The following is a 6,000-nucleotide window of genomic DNA, read 5'->3' as shown; positions in this document are numbered from 1 at the left end:
CCAATGTTAGCTGTTGCTCACTTTAACCACAAACCCGGTACAAATAGCTACTGTGCATTTATTCTGTAGCTACTGGTTTTATGCTTTCAAAGAGGCTTCATCTTTTCATTGAAACGCTGGCAGTAAATTCCAGATATGCTGTCGTATAGCTCTTCTGTATCATTGAGGAGTACCACTAGTTCTTTACAGAAAATCTTAATATTAACTTCCAAGAAATGTGTGATTTTTTTTTTTTGGTTTTTAGAGACAGGGTTTCTCTGTGTAGCTTTGCGCCGTTCCTGGAACTCACTTTGTAACCCAGGCTGGCCTTGAACTCACGGAGATCTGCCTGCCTCTGCCTCCCGAGTGCTGGGATCAAAGGCATGTGCCATTACCGCCCGGCGAAATGTGTGATTTAGAGGAAAGGATGTTACATATTTTATTGATTTTGCAGTTGAGGGACATTTGGAATGCTTCTAGCTTTAGGCTTTTATGAACAAGTTGCACTGCAATTTATTTGTACAAGTGTTGGTAAATACATTTATTTCCTTCACTTTGGGTAATGATGTAAAAAGGGAGTAGATGGATCTACTCTAGATAGGAACTACTTCACCAAGTGGTTGTCCATTTTCCTTATTTATTCTTTCATTCTTTCTTTCTTTGGGGTTTGAGATAGGGCCTTTCTCTATAGCCTGGACTGTTTTAGAACTCCCTATGCAGAACCTTGGGACGGTTCCTCCTGTGTTGTCTGATGGTTGCGAGGGCTCTAGGCGTGCACCACCATACTAGACTGTTTCCCATTTTCTTTCTATTTATTTTCCTTTGAATTAAAAAATGCTTTTGAAACAAGGTCCCTCTATGAAGCTCTGGCAGGTCTGCAACTCACTGTGTAGACCAGGCTGACTCACAGAGCTCTACCTGCTCCTGTCTTCCTAATACAGGGATCATAGGTGTGGATCACCAAACTTGGCTTGTTTCATTTTTTTGAGACAGGTCACTGCACTTCTACCCAGACCAATCTTGAACTCATGTTCTCCTCCCCCATGCCCCCCCCCGTGTGTGTGTGTGTGTGTGTGTGTGTGTGTGTGTGTGTCTGTGAATGCAGAGACCAGACCAGAGACTGACTTTGAGTGTTTTCCTCGATTGCTCTCCTCATTACGCTTAGAGGCAGAGTCTCTGAAGTCTCTCATTGAATCTTGCACTCACATACTGGCTGGCCTGGCTGGCCAGAGAATTCTGGGAACCAGCCTGTACACCCCCCCCCCCCCCCCGCCATTGCCGGGATTAAAGACTTGTGCAACCATGGCAGTTTTTTTCATGTGTTTCTTGGAAACCCAAATGGAGGTCCTCATGTTTGAACAGAAGTCATTTTCCTAACCGAACCATCTCCCTAGCTTTCCTGGTACCTATGTACTGACCTTCAAAGCACCTGGGACCAGAAGCACATTCTGACATTCTGTTGATGTCTCAACATGTAAAAATGCCTTGCAGCAATGACAGAATGCCCCAGCTTCTCCATGCATGTGGCTTGTATGAGATTTAATCTATATTGCCCAAATGAGAAACTCTAGAACCGTTTAGGAGACAAGCCCCTGTGCATGCCTATGAGTGGTTCTCTCCATTCTGTTAGCCTCTAAGCACGGCTGTGAGGAATCATCTAGATTAGGTTCATGGATGTGCAAAATGTGCCCACTGTGGTCACCATTCCCGGGATGGCCTGGACTGAATAAAAAAGGAGAAAGCCAGCTGCATATTCATTATTAATAAAGGTCACATGGTACCTTCTCCCTTTTATTTATTTATTTTATTTTTTTTCCTGGTGTGACTGGACTCCAGATGGCCTGGGAATTGAACCCAGTTCCTCTGGAACATCAGTCAGTGCTCTTAACCGCTGAGCCACATCTCTCCTCATGGCATCTGAGTTGGTCTCTTCAAGAGGTAGATGTCCAGTTTCTAGGGACTGGAATCCTATTTCAGGTAAAACAGAGTTCGAGATGGGTTGAATGCATAGGGCCAGAAGTTGAATGCATAGGGCCAGAAGGACAGAGAGAAGGGCTAAAGCCATATGTGGCAAATGGTTGGGGCCGAGATCTGTTGCAGCCATGGAATAGCCAGATTAAAATTCCTCCAATCTTAGAAGTAGAATATAGGGTATCATGTGATCCCTCTCTCTTCTCCTTATCAGAGGTCACTTACAACGGCAGGAAGCACTACCTCCTTTGGGCCAGATAGCCCAAGGTCATGGGCGTAGCAAATACCACTACACTGGGGAGTTTTAAAAACATGAATTTCCTATGTAGAGGATCACTCCACATTTGACACTGGTATTATCTTTTTCAGTTCTAGGGATCTGTTCAAGGGTCTTGCCCATGGTAAATAAATGCTCTACCAGTGAGCAACAAATCCAGTATTCTGACATGATTTTTTAATGTTTTAATTACGGTTTTTTTTTTTTGTCTTTCAAGACAGGGTTTTCTCTGTAGCTTTGTGCCTTTTCTGGAACTCACTCTGTAGCCCAGGCTGGCCTCGAACTCACAGAGATCTGCCTGCCTCTGCCTCCTGAGTGCTAGGATTAAAGGCGTGCACCACCACTGCCCAGCTAATTACAGTATTTTAATATATGTATGTAATGTATTTTGATTATAATCACCTCACACTATGCTCACAAGGCCCCATCACTCCCTAAGGATCCATAGGCAGTTAATCTACTCTGAAGAAGGGAGTGACATTTACTTTAGGGGAATAGTCACTAGTAAGGTACCCATTCTTCTGTGAAATAACCCATCCACCCATGCTCCTTGAGGTAATCATAATAAAACTCATGGCTTGACAAAATAAAAAGGAAATGAAAATAGAAGAGGTATTATTTGGGAAGAGTTAGGGAGTAAGCAGGAGTGCGAGAGCATAATGTGAGGTAGTTAAAATCAAAACACATTGTATGCATCTATTAGAATATCACAATGAAAATATTTTTAAAATGGCAATACAACTACCTCCAAAAAATCATGTCAGAATATTGGGTTTGTGGGCTCACTGGTAGAGTATTTACATGCCCTTAAAGTCTATTGATCTTTCTTTCTTCCTACCCTCTTCATTCCCTCTTTTCTCCTTTTCTCCCTTTGTTCCTCTCTCTTCTATTGAACCACACTTCAAGCCAATTTCACTCTCTAGATTACTGAAGGTTGCTGTAGTGGATTGAATGAGAGTAAGCCTCATAGGCTGATCTATTGAAATACTTAGTCCCAGTTGGTGGAACTGTTTGAGAAGGATTAGGAGGCGTGGCCTTGTTAGAGGAGGTGTGGCACTGGAGTGGAGGCAGACTTTAAGGTTTCAAAAGACTTATGCGATTCCCAGTGCTATCTCTACCTGATAGCTGTGGAACACGGTGTGAGCTCTCAGCTGTTCCTTCACTCCACCATCATGGACTCTAACCCTCTGAAACTGTAATCCAAATCAAACACTTTCTTTTATAAGTTGTCTTGGTCATGGTGTTTTATTCAAAGTAACAGAAAAATAATTGAGACAGAATTTGGTACCAAGGAATAGGCTATTGCTGTGACAGGCCTGATCATGCTGGTTTTTTTTTTTGGAGGAATGTGGAAGACTTTGGGACTTTAACTAAGAAAGTAGTTGAATGATGTAGAGAAGCTTAATGAGCTATCCTGGTAGGAGCTTGGAATACAGAAGTGCTGAAAATAATGGGGACTATGGAAATTTTAGAGGGAAACAACACCAGTAACTTGGCTAGAGAGAATTTTGTGATATATTGGCTGCCTATTGCCCTTGTCCTAAGAAGTTGCCAGAGGCTAAATTGAAAAGTAATGGACTAATTTCTTTAGTAGAGAAGATTTCAAGATAGCCTAATACTGCAGGTCTACAAAGAAAGAGAAAAAGTGGAGCAAAAAGAATACAAAATGTGGTTTGAAGTGAAAAGGAACACCAGAAAATTCAATGTTGGGGCCAAGGCTTGTGCTGAAAGAGATACAATTAATGAGAAGCCTAATATGAAAAGGAATAAAGGGAGGGTTCCCTCAAAGCAAGACCCCACCCAGCTAAGCTTTCAACTTGTGGAAAGAAACAAGGAATTTCCTGGCCCTAAAATGTAACACTAATTAAACCTGCTATGAATGTGATTCAAGGGTGCCAGGGTTCACTCCAAGTTGGTAGTCAAACTTAGCAATGCTGTCTATGTGGTTCTGGCTTTAGAGTCATGAAGGATACACGAATAAAAGGGTTTTGGAATATTCCTAAGTTAAGGAGAGCAATTGAGGCCAGTAATACGGCAGGGGAGTCCCATCATGGAGGCCCTGAGAGGCCACTGTGTGAAGAAGATGTTAGAAGTGCCAGAGCAGTGGGATATCTACAAAGGAGAGCTGCAGATAGGGAATGGAACAAGACCAAGAAAGAGAAGAATGTTGTAGGCAGCAAATCTGGAAAAATGGATCCATCTAAGCCATTTGATATCAGACAGAGCTACAGGATTTCTTAATTGTAACCCCATGTAAAATAAAAGGGCAAAGTATACACTTCTACCATACAGTGGCACAGAATATACATTACCATTCCAAAAGGAAATGAGATAATAGTGAGGAAATACTGGACCAAAGCAAGACCAATACCCTGCAGGGCAGACTTCTGCTTCATCTGCATTGGGATGTTCAAGTCTTGCTGTTGTAGAATCACTAGGCTCTGGTGGTGCCATATTGACCTTTATGTTGTTGAAAGTATTCTTACACTGTCATTTACCCATTTGGGTCTGTGATAATTATAGGTATAGGTGCTGCTTCTTGTGATGTCTTTGTTGTATGGGTCTTTTGTTCCTTTATTTTCTGTTTCCTTTATTGTCTTTTGGCCTTGATGTCCAAGGGTTCTGCTGATTGGCTGGTTGTTAGAATGAGTAGAGTTGTCTCAGCTGAGGTTTGTGGGGGTTTGGGTGCTTAGATCTAGCATATCATCCAGCTTTTCTGGCTGGTTTGGGCTTTACTTGTGCCTATGGGATCTATTCTTCCAACAGGTGTAGGTTTTGCCTGTGCCTGTTCTTCCAACAGGTGTAGGTGACTCTTGTGCCTATAGGATCTACTGATGTTGCTGGAGAGGGCTGTTCATGGGGAGGCTGCTCTTCTTTTAATTGGTGCAGGTGGTGCTTGTGCCTTTAGGGGCTGCTGATTTTTCGAGGGAGGGTTGGCCAGAGGGAGGATGATGGGCTTGGTAGATTTTGGTGGCAGGGTGGGTCTTGTAGGTTACAGGATCCTTAGGGAGTGATGGGGCCTTAAAGAAAGCCAAGAAAGTCAAGAAAAAAAACAAGCAAACAGGTGAAGGAAATAATTTAAGACTTGAAAATTGAAATAGAAGCAATAAAGAAAACACAAACTGAGGGAATTCTGGAAATGAAAAACTAGGTAAATGAATAGGAACTACAGATGCAAACATAACCAACAGAATGCAAGAGATGGGAGAGAGAATCTGAGGCATTGAAGATACGATAGAGGAAATAGATTCATCAGTCAAAGAAAATATTAAATTCAACAAATTCTTTTTTTTTGTTTTGTTTTTTGTTTTTGTTTTTTTTGGTTTTTCGAGACAGGGTTTCTCTGTGTAGCTTTGCGCCTTTCCTGGATCTCGCTCTGTAGACCAGGCTGGGCCTCGAACTCACAGAGATCTGCCTGGCTCTGCCTCCCGAGTGCTGGGATTAAAGGCGTGAGCCACCACCGCCTGGCAAATTCAACAAATTCTTAACACAAAACATCCAGGAAATATGGAACACCATGTAAAGACCAAACCTAAGAATAATAGGGATAGAAGAAGGAGAAGAATTCTAGCTCAAAGGCACAGAAAATATATTCAACAAAAGAAGGACATGCCTATGAAGATACAAGAAGCTTACAGAATACCAAATAGACTGGACCAAAAAAAAAAAAAAAGTCCCCTGACCACATAATAATCAAAACACCAAACATACAGAATAAAGAAAGAATATTAAGACCTGCAAAGGAAAAAGGCTAAATAATATAGAAAGGCAGA

At 42.0% G+C, this 6,000-nt stretch overlaps 1 long non-coding RNA gene across 1 annotated transcript in view; it reads right to left on the bottom strand.

Moving 5' to 3' along the window:
• Window positions 1-1,769: 1,769 nt before the first annotated feature.
• The window catches only part of LOC131899154 (uncharacterized), a 20,765-nt gene continuing 16,534 nt past the window's right edge, over window positions 1,770-6,000 (bottom strand). Inside the window, exon 4 of the long non-coding RNA XR_009376061.1 lies at window positions 1,770-1,947. This is a non-coding gene — a long non-coding RNA (uncharacterized LOC131899154). The remainder of the gene's footprint in view (window positions 1,948-6,000) is intronic.

The sequence above is a fragment of the Peromyscus eremicus genome, chromosome X, assembly GCF_949786415.1.
Source record: "Peromyscus eremicus chromosome X, PerEre_H2_v1, whole genome shotgun sequence".
Lineage (NCBI taxonomy): Eukaryota > Metazoa > Chordata > Mammalia > Rodentia > Cricetidae > Peromyscus > Peromyscus eremicus.
This window is presented reverse-complemented; position numbering and strand designations above follow the sequence as displayed.